This window comes from Periplaneta americana, chromosome 9 (assembly GCF_040183065.1).
Source record: "Periplaneta americana isolate PAMFEO1 chromosome 9, P.americana_PAMFEO1_priV1, whole genome shotgun sequence".
Classification (NCBI taxonomy): domain Eukaryota; kingdom Metazoa; phylum Arthropoda; class Insecta; order Blattodea; family Blattidae; genus Periplaneta; species Periplaneta americana.
In genome coordinates this window covers 6,049,168-6,064,308 of record NC_091125.1, presented here as the reverse complement: position 1 = coordinate 6,064,308, position 15,141 = coordinate 6,049,168, and the positions used below count along the sequence as shown (strand labels likewise).

The 15,141-nt window shown below is 36.6% G+C and overlaps 1 long non-coding RNA gene across 1 annotated transcript; it reads left to right on the top strand.

Moving 5' to 3' along the window:
* Nucleotides 1–12,794: 12,794 nt before the first annotated feature.
* On the top strand, nucleotides 12,795–14,808 carry LOC138705747 (uncharacterized). Its single transcript, XR_011333744.1, has 3 exons — nucleotides 12,795–13,028; nucleotides 13,272–13,514; nucleotides 13,745–14,808. It is a non-coding gene; the product is annotated as an uncharacterized lncRNA (long non-coding RNA).
* Nucleotides 14,809–15,141: the final 333 nt, after the last annotated feature.

Sequence of the window (15,141 nt, the reverse complement as noted above, 5' to 3'; positions counted from 1 at the left end):
ACATCGCATTTGTCTCCTGCTTTATATATGGGGATTATGATAGTCGATTTCCAGTCGTCTGGGATACTACAATTATTTATTGATATATTAAAAATTCGCATTAAGTACGGGATCATGGCTTCACCTCCTAACTTTATAATTTCTGTGGGAATATCGTCTGGACCGCGCGATTTTCGGTTTTGTAGTCTCTTTATTCTTTTCCGAACATCTTTAGCCGTTATTTCGAACATCTCTGTGCCTTCATTTTCATCGATTTTAATCTCTCTTTCCTTTTTATTGAAAATAGAAATAAATTTTGAGTTTAGTAAGTCTGCTTTTTGTTTGTCCCCTGTAATTATTTGGTCATTAGTGTCTCTCAAAACTGGTATTGATTCCCGATTTCCCCTTCTTCTCCGCATTTAATTATAAAACCTACCCCAGTTATTTTCACCTTCTTTCAATAAATTTTGCTGGTAGTTCGCTTTTGCCTTTTTCTTTACTCTTTCTAACTGTTTCGTAAGATCCTTGAATTTCTGGTAATTTTCGAAGCTCACATTCCTTTTGTTGTACGCTCGCCCAGTCCTTTTCTTAAGTTGTCTGACATATTTTGTATAATATTCCGGGTCTGAATTACTTTTTACTGTTTTGTATGGCAAGTATGTGGAGGTGGCCTCGGTTAATATTCGTTGATCCATGTTTTTGCCCTCGTCTAAGAATTTGTTATATTGATCTATAAGGTAACCTTGCAAACCGTTTATGTCTGCTTTGTTATACTGCCATATTTACTTTGTGATATCTATTCGGACTTTTGTCTGAAGCCAGTTTAACTCGAGTTGAACACTGTTATGATCACTGATTCCAGGAAATACTTGTGAAGAATGAAAACTATCCCAGGGTCGTATCAAGAAGACATCTAAAAGGTTATTGTTTCTTGTAGGTTCATTTCTTACTTGTGTAAATCCTTGTTCCCATATCAGGTAATTAACAAAGGTTTGTGAAAGGGTGTTTGTCTCTACCTGACCATTCCAGCTCATGCGGGTAGATTTAAATCCCCTGCTAACACGACCTTCCGTTCTAACGATATCGAGGAAAACTTTTCTTGTAACTTACTCAAAGTAAATAAGTTTGTTTCGTTCGGAGACCTATAGCATGCTATTATATCCCACTTTTCACCATTGTATTTGTTATTGATTTGTACCGCTATAATTTCTGCTTCTGCATGTGACCATAACAAACTGCTGTCTATACCTGTTTTAATACAAACAAATACTCCTCCCCCCCTGGCATCTCTATCTCTTCTGTAAATCCTATAATCATTCCTGCATATTTCCGCATCGTATATGTTACTGTGAAGCAATGACTCCCTACCTATAATTATCTCCGGATTGTAGACATCAACTAAATTCCAAAATTCAGTTATTTTATTTACTATACTTCTGCAGTTAGCCTGTAGCAACCTTATCAGATTGGTCCTCACCTGTTCGCTGTTCGGCTCCGCGTTGTCCCATCTTCATTGCTGACTCCTGTCCTCTCTCGTCGTTGCCGCCACCCTAGCGAAGAGAGCTCCCATTGCCGCCGTCTCTCTCCAGTTCAGGTGCACCTCGTCCCGCCCGAAATCTCTGTCGTCCAGCCACGAGTTGCCGTCCACGTACCGTGTTCCCAGTTGCTCCGCAACCCACTCGAACGCCTTGTTTGCCCGTCCCACCTTCCTCCAGTTGATGTCGCGACGCCTGACGATCCCGCTGATGATGATGTCCGCCGTCGGGTACCGTTTCTTCGTAGATGACACCAGATCATATAAGTCCGCCATGATGTAGTCCACGCTTCTTCTTCTCAAGTCGTTCGTCCCCACATGTAGAATCATTTTCTTAGGTTCTCCTCTCTCGCGCTGCTCAATTATGTCTTTCATTTTGTCGACTCGTATTCTCGGGTAGCATTCCACTTCCAGTTCCGGATTTTCTTCTGCCACATATCTGACCATCAAGTCCCCTATGACGACGCACTCCGCACTTCCCTTTTCCTTCCTCTGTCGTAGTCGTACATTTCTTCTTCCAGCTCCTTCACTCGTTGTTCCGCCCGCTCCAGTTTCTCACGCAATGACTTGTTCTCGTCCCGAAGTGTGTCCTGTTCATTCTTCGCGCTGTTTGCACCGCAGTCTCTGCACACCCACGTTTCTTCGATGATCTGGTCTCTCTTGATTTTCTGGCATCCCAGGTGAAACCATACCTCGCATCCGTTGCACAAAACACCTACCCTTAGTTTCTTCTTGCAGCTTCAACATTTAATGCTGGTTTTCTCGGTGTCGTTTATGGGTCCTGGGTTCAGCTCCACGCCTCCTATTACCAACATTGTGGCGATTACTATGGCGAAGTAAATATTCACTTTCTGTTGCTTGTCCTGTCCACTTGCTAGCCCTTGGCTTACCTTTCCTCGTCCTCCCGCAGCCCACATTCCAATCCTTGCTCTGTATGTACCCAGGTCACAACCCATTGTCCCGTAGCAGGTAGAAAACAGGTCTTAACTCTACCGAGGTCCGACTGCGAGGTCTTATGCTGGTTTATTTCCAGTCCGAGCATTATACTCCCCAGCTATTATTAGGTAATCGTTTTTATTACGTTTTGATATATATTCTTGCAATTGAGAGTAAAATTATTCTGTTTCTTTTATTTTTACTTCTTCGGGTGCATAAATGGAAATCACTGTTAAGTATGTTCAATGGATGTAAAGTCTTATATTTACAATTCTCTCATTAATTCAGTTATAACTATGAATTCTATTCTTCCATGATTTCTTGATCATGCTCTTTTTCTTGAACTATTGAATTGTTCATCTCGTCTCTCCGAGTAGCGCACGTCGCTGTTCTTCTCGCCATGCGTCTCCCATCTCGCCTTAGCAAAACATAGTGAAGCTGTTCACCTCGCCACGCTTCTCGCCATTTAATATGGTGGGAAAAATTCAATCAGCCACTTAGTTCCTTTCAGAGAACACAATGTAATAAACAATATATGGGTTGTAAGAAACACACCTGTGTCAGCAGCTAAAGACATTTTCAGATATCTCGTACGAATATTCAATGATATGTCGAACCTGGCAGAATCTAAAATCCACATACATAAACAACTATTTACTGCTGAAAAGAGGTTCGTAGTATCTCTCAGGTACCAATTATATCTAATAGGAATAATGTACTATAATTAAATTGTAGCAGTATGGGATGAAGATAAATACAAATAAGACGAAGACCATGGTCATAGGAAGATAAATAAAGAAGATAAACTTGCGAATTCGAAATAAGGCAGTAGAGCAACTGGATAGCTTCAAATACTTGGAGTGTACTATAAGCAATAACATGAGCTGCTGCCAGGAACTCAAAAGGAAGATGGCAATGACCAAATGACCAATGAATAGAAAAAAAGAGCATTTTCTGCGGACCTATGGAAAAAGAACTGAGGAAGAGACTAGTGAATTGTTTTGTGTGGACTAGGGCATTGTATGGGGCAGAAACATGAACATTACGACGAAGTGAAGAGAAGCGAATTGAAATGTGAATATGGAAAAGAATGGAACTTGTGAAGCGGACAGACAGAATAAGACATGAAGCTATGTTGGAAAGAGTGGGTGAAGAAAGAATGATGCTGAAGCTGATCAGGAAGAGGGAAAGGAATTGGTTGGGTAACTGGCTGAGAAGAAATTGCTTACTGAAGGATGCATCTGAAGGAATGGTGAACGGAAGAGTTCGTGGCAGAAGAAAATATCAGATGATAGACGAATTTTTAAAATCTTAATGTTGTCTATCATCTAATACCTTCTTCTGTCCGTAACTTTCCTCCTGGTCGCCATTTCTTCCAGTGAATCCTTAAATTTAAAAACTTACGATTAACACAAAAACCTTAAGCAATGAAAAGATTTCGAAAAGAAATTTGAAATCAGCACGATTATTTCTATGAGAATCAGCAGTTCTAAGGGACAAAAGTTTAGTCTCTCTGCAAACGAAGTCTGCCAGGCACTCCTTTAACTCCCCGAAAGTCGAAAAGCAGTAAGGATTTTGAGTAGCAGCCACTTTTGAAAGTAACTTACATTCTTTCTTAACATTACTCTCGCTTTTATCCCCCCTCTAAAGTCAAAAATAAAAAGGTTTTTCGCTTATCAAGTTTTGCTTATTTTGAACGGATCACTTCGAAGTTGTTTTTTTTTTCACTTCCGAAAAAAGATATTGATTTAGAATTTTTTTTATGCTTTTCTTAGCTATTTATCTACGAATCCTAAATGCTGGGTAACTTTCAATGCTGGACCCCGGACTCCTTTCACCGGCATTATCACTTTCACTTCATTCAGACGCTACTCTCGGCTCCAAACGTAAAGAACCCTGGCCTCACACCACTTCTACACCGATGACAGTGATTGACAGGCCAGTTAGGGGAAGTTGTCTTGCTAAAACTTTCAGCTGTTGCCACGTTTGCTCTTTGCTGGACTCTTTAAATGTATTTTCTTTTGCAACTGATTGGATTCTTTGGATTGTTTTCAATGTACTTTATATTTACGAATAAATTAAATCAGTTGCGTAATAATAATAATAATAATAATAATAATAATAATAATAATAATAATAATAATATACTGTATTACTACTACTACTACTACTACTACTACTACTACTACTACTACTACTACTACTACTACTACTACAGGTCATCACCGATCATCGAGTGGTTAGCATGTCTGTCATTAGATTAAGAAAAGTGAATACTATCTGTTTTTGTGCCATCGTGCATTGAAATGTTTAAATTTAGTCTACTGTATATGCTATAGGATAGGCCTAACTAATTTAGTAAACAAGATTAGGTTCTATTATAAGTTATTTGCTACACAAAAGTAACACTGAAAACTGTGATAAGGTGCATTGTCACATACTATTACAGAGAGCTCTCGTAGCATTTTCAGGACACTATTTTCGAACCACTCTTCGAAAACTGCAGAGTTCATTGTGTCAAACCGAACCCCACAGTGCACAATAACAATTCTGCCATCCTTTGCGCCTGATATCGGTACCACATAGTTTTCGGAGTCGTCTGTTCAGTTTTTCATGTCGTACCAGGTTTCGTCTACAAACACATCATTGTAGCCAAAGACGTTTTATAGTTTAATCTAGACTCACTACGAGCGCTGTTCCTTGACCAAAAATTGAACACTTCCGCGCATCTCCATCTTGAGGGTGAGTGCCATGTGACTACAATGTTTGCATCACGATTCCGCCTAATTTGAAATAACATAGACGGTTATTCAGTATTATTGAATGTGTTAGGAGTAAGTGCGTATTAACTTAATCAATAGTGTGTGTGTGTGTATTTAGTGTTTATATAGTTTAAATGAATCGTTCTCCTGTGATATACGTGAAATCACAGTGTAGGCCTACTACTGTGCTACATATGAGGCCTATACAAATAGTAGTATTTTAATCATATTTCTTTGTTATAAGTGAAACCATCGTGTCCTCTTGTGCTGCATACAGCTGTACAAATAGTGTTCTTTTATCATTTATTTTCATCGTATTCCTATATAAATTCCGTAAGTGGAATCATGGTGCATAGTTGTGCCGCATACAACTGTACGAATCGACGTAAGAAGGATTCGGAAATTTCTTTTCACAAGTAAGTTAGTTACATATTGTATTAGGATATTGTAAAATGACTGAGAACATTAGTACATATTTATTGTGTTAATAGAAGAGAATGTTTTATAGGAGTAAGCGCAAACTTTCTTTTTAGGTTTCCATAGCAAAAGCCTGAGCTTCTCAGTAAATGGTTATCTGCTGTTAAACGCGATAAATTTATACCATCAATTCACCACCAGTATTGCTTTGCATAAGAAGATAGTTAGACAGCATCTGTCTAAATCAATTTTATTTATGAATCAATAAGGGAGTGCAAAATAAATCTGGGTAAGTATTTTCATACTATCTAGATATGGCCTAGTTACAATATTTTGACATTCTTGCACATATTCGATTTAATAATAACAGTTGATGCATTTCCTTGTTTATTGAAATATTTATTATTAGGCCTATGCAAAATGGACACAGTGTGCAAGATTAAGTTAATGTCCTAACTCGATTAATTAGAACTCCATCGGTACAGATTTGATGAAATGTGTAAATACGAATAGGCCTAATCACGAAGACAAGAAGTTTTAATTGACAGTTTTAGCATAGCAGCTTAATATTTGTCGTTCACAAAGATGACGATTACTGACTGACAGTTCCAGTTTCTTCAATTATTTGCTGTTGTAGACTACTACAGGAATGGAGGTGATTACGTTCCACTGTTTATATTTGTTTTTATCCTTGTTATTCTTTTAGCTTATATTTGGTTGTTTTTTATGGTATAGTAATAAATCTTAGTGTCTTTTGCGGTTGCGTTCTATCAGCATTACTTTTCGTCCGCTATTTTTCACGACCACAAGATGCAAACAATGTGCAAGATTAAGTTAATGTTTTCACTCTGTTATTGAAATATATTTCAGCAAGCCCATCCTACGGATATGATGAATTATGTAAATATAAATACCCCCAAGTCACAAAGGCGACGAAGATTATTGACTGACAGTTTCAGGAATGATATCTTTGATTATTTGATATTATACCACAAGAATGCAGGTAATTACGTTTTACTATTTATATTTGTCTTTATCCTTGTTACTCTTAGGCTCATGTTTGGTTGTTTTTATGTGTATAGTAATATTTATTTATTTATTTATTTACTTCATCAATCTGTGTTCACGTCATGGCGGATTAGATGTTATTCCAGTTCTTAATCCGCCATCACTCTCAATACAAATATAACAAAAACTAATACATATTGAACCTATAAGTATCCTCTGTTTACAATAATAATAATAATAATAATAATAATAATAATAATAATAATAATACACAACTAATAATACGCATAGCTCTTGTATTTACAACTCCTACCTTAGCTTTTTTTATGCTCAATCTCTTAAGAATTATTCTGTTAACTTCATTGACTACTCTTCGTAGTTTCTTATCGTGTGACTACTCAACATTTATAATTCCATCTCCGTTAGAGCTTTGACTTTCTCTTCCCATCTAATTTTATCTCTAAAAAGAAATTTTCCTAATTTATTCAGATTGCTGGCGTTTAGGTGACCATTCATTTTTTTATAAGCTACTACAGCGTTTCTTTGTAGAAATTTTAGGTCTACCCAACTATGTCTCAAATCATTTGTTGCTTGACACTTTAGCGCAATATGCATTGCGTCTTCAGCTAGCCCACACAAAGGACATTTATCCTTCTCTACGTTCCCTCTCTTATTCTTGAATCTCCAGATACCTAATCTTCACCTGTTCTCTCTTCCCTTGAATTTAGTCTAACATATTCTTCCTGTTCCCAAAACTGCTTAACCTCCGTATAGTATTTTAGTGAACCTAGGTCTTTAATATTACTAAAAGTATCTTGTCTCGAAATTTCGTTTGCCTTCTCTTTTAATTTTCTTCCGATAGTTTTCGTGTTTATAGACCCTAGTTCTCTCCATAGCCAATTTAGACCTAATCTGTTTATTTCTCGTTCCAGCTCCTTCAGCCAATTCGATTTCCAATTAGCGGCTTTCATACAAAAGATACATGTTTTCATAACAGCCGAATCATTCCTACACAGAATATTACCTAAATATTTGATTTTTCTTTCTAGAATAATTCCCAGACTCGAATCGGTTCCCATCTCTAGTAACACTGCCAGGTTAGAAGCATTCTCCGGTATTCCTAGAAATTTTTTTACACATTTTGGCTCTTACTTTATCGATGTTTCTGCTGGATAACCTACTACCCCAGATCTCAATATTATATAATATTTTTTATTCTACTAGTGCATTATAGATGTTGACCTAATTCTTCACCCCCAATATTCGGCCATTTATTTAGGCATCTGTCTACTGCTTGGAGTGCATTTTTACCTTTATTCCGTGCAAATTCATTTTGCAACTTCCAATTTCCCCTACTGTCTATTATCACTCCTAGGTACTTGAATCTGGAAACACAATCAATTGGAATTTTATTCACGTACCATTTCTCTTTCTTACTATGCACGTTGCCCTTTTTGCAGATTAGGACTTTTGATTTCTTTTCGTTTATTTTCAGACCCCAAGTTTTACAGAAACTATTAATTTCGTTAATCGCCTTTTGAAGCCCGTTGAGCGAAAATGCTCCAGTATCGCAGTCATCTGCAAAACGTAGTCCCGTAGTCCCAGCAATAGCACCAGTAACATAAATACCATTTACGACAGTTGTGAATCTGTGACGTTTTTAAAACTGCTCATCACAGTAAAAATCTAACGAATTTTCATTGTTTATCAAATATTTTCTTGACAACCGTGGTTTATGTTCAATGGTATCTTAATTTTCAATCCTCAGAAACTCGACGGAATCGTCGTCAACTGTAAAATCGCCGCCATTTTTGTCCTCACAGTTTCCTGAGATCGTCCCAAGACCGGTCATTGGCAGTCTTGGCCCAGTCTCAACGAAATCCTGAGAAAATCTCAAGCGCGTCTTGGAAATTAGACTATGCATACGAATTCTGTGTCGCTGTCTCGAGACAATCTCAAGACTGGTCTCAAACTCGACTGTGCATACGGGCCTATGTTCTCTCAGTCCACTATTTGTCGGTTCAGTCCACTCTGTCCTCCCAGTCAAATCCTAAGAACCTTAACCTAAGAATGAATATAATGAAATAGAAGAGGAAGAATAATATAGCCTTACCAGGCACTCTTAACAAATCCCGTCATGTAGTAGAACGTGGCAGGAACAAAACAGCGGGAATGGAGAGGTGAAGAAGGCTGTGATTATGTGGTGGGTGTTCCACATGCAATGGTGGCCGGCGGAGAGAAATAGTAATGTAAAAGACGAGAGAACTAAAAGGGTTCTTGGTGATGAGACGAAAAATGGGTTGAAAGAAGAGTACGAGAACTAGCATTGCACCCCCCGGTCACCGACTTGGGGGAACCCACCTCGACCGGTAGAGTGGATTGAGTGGACAGAGATTGGACTGAGAGAAAAATGATTTGGACTGAAAGACGAGGTGGGCTGAAAATATAGAGAGTGTGGTGAGATTGGACTGAGACAGAGAGAACTTAGAATATGGATAGTGGACGGAAAGTGAAGAGAGTGGACAGAAAGAGAAGAGATTGGTCTGAGAGAAGAGAGATATATCTGAGACGAAGGAAAAGGAGCTGAGGGGAAATGGAGTGGCCTGAGAGGGCCTTAGATGACAGAAAACATTGAGAGGAGTTAGAGGATAGAGATGGGATTTGGAGTATAGAGGGAGGACTGAGTAAGTAGAGTAGAGTGAGGGGACAGATAGTGGACTGAGAAGACGGAGAGAGGTCTGAAATGATATGGGTTAGACCGAGAGTACAGTAGGGCCCGTTTATATTAATTTGGTTTCTTCCCTGCCCAATTTACGGGGCCTTATTTTGCCTTTTGGTTTTTGCTTTTTTTTTTTTTTTTTTTTTTTTTTTTTTTTTGAAAGATAGGTTATGCTAATACATACAAATTGAATAATCAGTATAGAAGGGAGAAATTAGTTGGAAATATATTGTTAAAGGTATAAATGAAAACCATTTTCAATTTTGTAAATGAAGCACCTAATATGAAAATTCGATCATATTATAGCATAATTGGAATGTTTAATGGTAATCTCACTCTTCGTTAATACATTTCAGTTATAAAGACCAGATAACTTAATACCCTAAGGGTGAAATCTAACCATTTATCCCCCATTACTACATATGCTAGTGGATTATGATGATTTTCTAATTTGAAGGTTGAATTTTCTTTTGCCAACTTCGTTTCGAATTGCGGTACTGACAAATATTGCAAATTGGTAGTGTTTTTGTAACTGTTATGTTGGTAGCTGTGACAAGGATTTTCGGTACTGGCTTCGCTCAAAACTAAATACTACCAGATTTATGAATCGGTTACTGGAAGATAGTGAAATTTGAACTTATTAATAATTAATTAATATTAGTATTAATAATTAATAATAGTATTAATATTAATACATAATAGTTATTTTATGTGTTGCGTTGTGGTTATAATTCAAGAATAGTCAGATAAGTACCTACGAATAAATATAACATACTTGGGCGTGATAATGCACGTGGGTAATCGATAGAAATATTATTTCACATTTTAATGAATTTCTTTCGTGTTTAAATTTTTATTACAATGTAAAAGGGAGGAAATAGCGTGACAGTGACTCCTCCAGGGAAGAAGATGTGCGGCATTCAGAGCACTCTTCAGAAATCTGTAGTTCACATGCATCGTGAGTTGAAGAAAGTAGAATATGAAGACGGAATTATGCTAACGGAGGCAGCAATTATAACCAGAATAGCAAAATTATTAGGAGTAAGTATTCTTAAGCATACATTTCAAAGTGGTATTCAGTTTTAGGAGTTTGTACTAATAATTTCATGGCTGTGGTCAAACAAAACACATTTTTAGGTTAGACCTAGGTGTTTAATCAAGTCAGCGAATTTCATATTGCCAAACATAATACATTTAAGATACTGTAATACTGAAGTAGGCGATAGCTTAAATACATTTACAAAGTAGACGAACAAATAATCAAACAGCACGAAAGTAAATTTCCAGTTTTCTTTTTTGCTATTAAATTAACCGTTCAGATCACAATTTACATGCCACACCGGCCGAAGAATATACAAGTCATATCGTTGTAATTATTAACTTGATATTCCAGCAAATATTACATGAATGTTGGCCTTTTATGGTGCTTAAAAAAAGAATTCAGTTTTATATAATAACCGGATACTCTATAAAACATAGAAACATTGACTCTGGCTGAATAATTTATTCATGACTGGCCTAAGTAATATTAAATATGGTGTTCCTTCAGAAAAGCTACCCCATTCAAAGTACTTGTTAAGATATAACACTCGAGAGGACGAGGACGCACTACTGGGAAACTAACCATTTCTCTTCGTCCTGGACCTCTCGCATGTTATATTGGTAATTAGTAACAAGTTTGAGGGCGGGACTACAATAGTACATTAGAATATACAGGTAAGTGTCAAAGGATTTTTGTTCTGAAAGTATTTGTGGCTGTGAACTAAAACCACGTGTTCATCGCTATGTAAATATCACAGAAATCAATTAAACAAAATAAAATTATGCCTTCTTTGATGTAGCTTTTCTGGAGGGTTACCTAAATCTTAGCCTACTTAAACCTATCGTAGACCCAACCTAACATGTTGATCATTTTCTGTTCATATAGTCCTTAATGTTGATATCATGCGTGACTTTTATAATATAAAAATTTTTAGAAGTTTTGTGATATTGTCTGTTATTACAGCTTGGCTTTATTACAGCTAGGAAAGTGATAAATTCACAGAAGGGGACCCCGCTTGTCACACCAGGAAAACATAGAGTACGTAAACGTCCAGTGACTGATGCTGATGATTTTACGAAAGATGCAATTGCGAGATTTATTTATGACAAGTTACATAAAGGTAGGGAAATTACAGGAATTGTGTTGATTTATGCAATGTAATTCTGATATTAGTCATATATATATATATGGCATAATTTTCATTTATTATTACAGGGGAAGTAGTAACAGCAGCAAAAGATCTGGAACATATTGTGACGGTCATGTGAGGTTCGAGCTCACGACCGTCGGAGGAAAGGCTAAGTCGGCCGTGTTTAGGGCGGGTTTCGCGCGCATCTGCTTCCTGGGGCATGTGCTATGGCGGAGAGAAGATAGGGGAGAGAGCGACCGCGGCAGAAAGGAGAGAAATCCAGATTATTCGAGAGTGGAATCTTTCGCGAACTCTCCAGAATCTATAGTTTGGTTATAAAAGAGAAGACGCAAGTGAACGTCAGTCAGTCAGTCAGTCAGTAAGCCAGCGTTGTTACAGGCAGATTTGGACAGTAAGCGAGGTAGTCTTGTGTAGCAGTGAAGCCAGCTTCGAGACCAGAGCGCGACTTGAGTTGTGTCCGTAACTGTGGAGCCTGAAGCCCGGAGTTCGAGTGCAGTGGACCGCAGTTGGGGGATCTGAGTTCGAAGTTCAGCGGATCGTCTCTGAAGGTCTGGGGTTCGAGATTCTGTGAACGCGAGTGACTGAGCTAGAAGAACTAGCCAAGTCAAACGAGCTGTGAACTGAGAACTGACAGTTCTGTGTTGTAAATAGTGCTTTGTGAACATTAGTTAAAATTAACAGTTCATTGTTGTTCTCAATATTCCAAGTAAATTGTCATTGTCGTCGTGGAGTGTAATAACGAACACTGTGTTGCTGTGTGGAGAGCAAATCCCATTGTTGACGGGAGCAGAATTAAATTGTAGAAAGTGAAGAGTTATTGTTAAGAATAAAACTACATTGTTGTTAGTATAAAATTTACAATATGAATGATAATTAGGAAACATTTATTTAGAGGATCCTTATCATGGATAAACAAATTTTGAAAGAGATTAAATTTTTATGGAGCAAAGGGGATCCTTATACACATGTACGAGAAAGTGATGTTATTCGTTTTAAAAGGTCATGCTTTTTGAGAGAGTATATAAGAAATATGAAGAGAGAGAACCCTAAACCCGTAGTATTCTTGGATGAGACTTGCATTTTTATGAATGGTAAGTTTCAATGTATTGTGAGACATTGAATGATTGAATTTTTAACTAACAAATAGGTTAACACTTATGTGGAATATGAAATTGCAATTAATATAGGCTACTAGTCATGAATTCAGGTGGGAACAACATGTTTTGCAATTAATAGCTTCATATTATAACTAGAGGTTAGTTATAAAATTCTTGAACAGTTTTCCTCTGTTTGAAATTTTAGTGTCTCTTAGAGATTCAATGTGAATTGCTTTTCTCTCTCTGTTTTTTTTTTAATAGGATCACCCACTTATTCATGGAGTAAACCAGGTGAAGTTTCCAGTGACATGAATGGTATTATTCGTAGACCAACAAATGAGGGTGGAAGATTAGATGCCGGAACGAAAGGTGGATTTAGACTCAGTAAGTCATCTTGATTTATATTTTACATAAATTTGGCAAGAGTAATTTTTTAAGCCTGGGTACAAAAATATAAAACTTGGTGACTAAATAAAAACGTAGGAAATCCTTGCACCAAAGAGGATGTTATGTTATGTGTTATGTGCTGTAATTGCAATGAAAGAATAAATCTGTTTTATTTTCTTTATTTAAATGCTGTGAATTCATGTGACGTAATTATATGCCCAGGTATCATTTTTATTCCAGGTGCTGATTTAGTTTTTTCATGCAATTAAAAGAAAAGTCAGGACTACCATAGTGCTATGAATGGCCCTGTAGTTGAGAAGTGGATGCAAACACAGTTGTTCCTCTGAGGGCAATGCGTTATTGTCATGGATAGTGCTGCATATCATAGGAGACTTGTGGAAAATCAGCCAACAACAAAATGGAGGAAAGAACAGCTACAACTGATGATTGCAATTGAATATAATAGATTTGTTGTACTAAATGGTAAGAGCTGATGGTGTGACATCACCTATTGATATTATATTGCAATATTAATTTTCATAGTTTATAGTTATTATTATTATTATTATTATTATTATTATTATTATTATTATTATTATTATTATTATTATTATTATTATTATTATTATTATTATTATTCCAACTGTTTCTCTTATTTCTCATGATTAGGCATAGACATATATCTACTCATAGATACTACTTTTTTCTTTCAGGTGAAATTGATTCTACTTAAGAATCCTAAGACAACAGAGCCGTGCCAATTACTGTCCTGAAGCGGCCTTGTCTTATGTTTTGTGTCTATGTACAATTAATTCTTTCAGTTTTTTCCCTCCTTAATGTAATGAAGTTGTTGGTTGATTCATACCCAGTGTTCAGCAGTTGATATCATTTGTTATCTTGCGCTCCAATATTTAACCGGATGACTGAAAGTTGTGTAAATTTGGACAGTCAAGACAATGATCCATATCTTCATTGATATTTCAGATGGGAGATTCTGAAATATGTGTTCTTTGTAAATATTTGAGGCAGTCATGGCCTGTGATAATATGAGTGCTGCCACTGTAGATTTTCATAGAAGTTCAGTTATTAAATTAGGTGTATTATTTTTACTATGTATTGTACTATATTTTTGTTTCGCTTATTGATGAATTGTATATGCTGTAAATTGAATAGTAGGCTATAGGCCTATAGCTTAACTCATGAATTGTATGTGCTGTAAATTAAATAGTAGTCTGTATAGCACAACTGATGAATTGTTTATGCTCGTAATTTGAAGTAATTTGCATGATATGTATTATCAATTTGTGTATATTTCAACTGACTGAATTGTTTATACATTTAAATTGAATTAACTTGCTTGCTATGTATTATATTTTATAGCTTAACTGATGAATAAATGTTTAGGTTTGTCAATTTAATAATCTGATTGCCATGTACTTCATATTTTTAGTAGAGCCACCAATGTAGCTTAGTCGGTAGACTTGTTAGGCTGCAGATTTGGAGCTGCGCTCGAGGGTAGGTTGGATCCCCCGTTTGGTCTGATTAGTTGGTTTCTTCCAAGGATTTCCTCCATCGTGGAGTGGATGCCGGATGGCCTATTGCAATTTTTTCATTTGCTGTAAAATCATTCTGATTTTTGTTATCACATTGTCATTTTCTAATCTTGTTATTCTTTTAACAGTGTGGTAAGACGCAGGTATAGATAACCTTACAGTAATTTTGCTACCTTTCAGCTACCTCATTACCTCCCACTCCATAAAGTTTAGGGATGCACTGACGTACCAGTCGTCGATGTAATTTGACCATTTTGATTAAAATTTTAAAACACTGTAAAATATTGAGATTTCTTGCTGTTACGTCCAATACTGTAGCAAGAATATCAGATTTTGAATTTGATAGTATGACAGCTTTCTCAAATTTATGAAGTAGATAGTGGAGATTTTGTAAGCTAGAAAGTTTATCTAAATTTTCACAGTGTTTGAATATAATTACATGTAAAAGGGAATATACTGGTATTGTACTACAACACCACTACATCTATGGCTTGGTAAACAGGATCCATCTATAAAAAATACTGTGTGTAGTCACTCACTGACCAGATCATTTATCG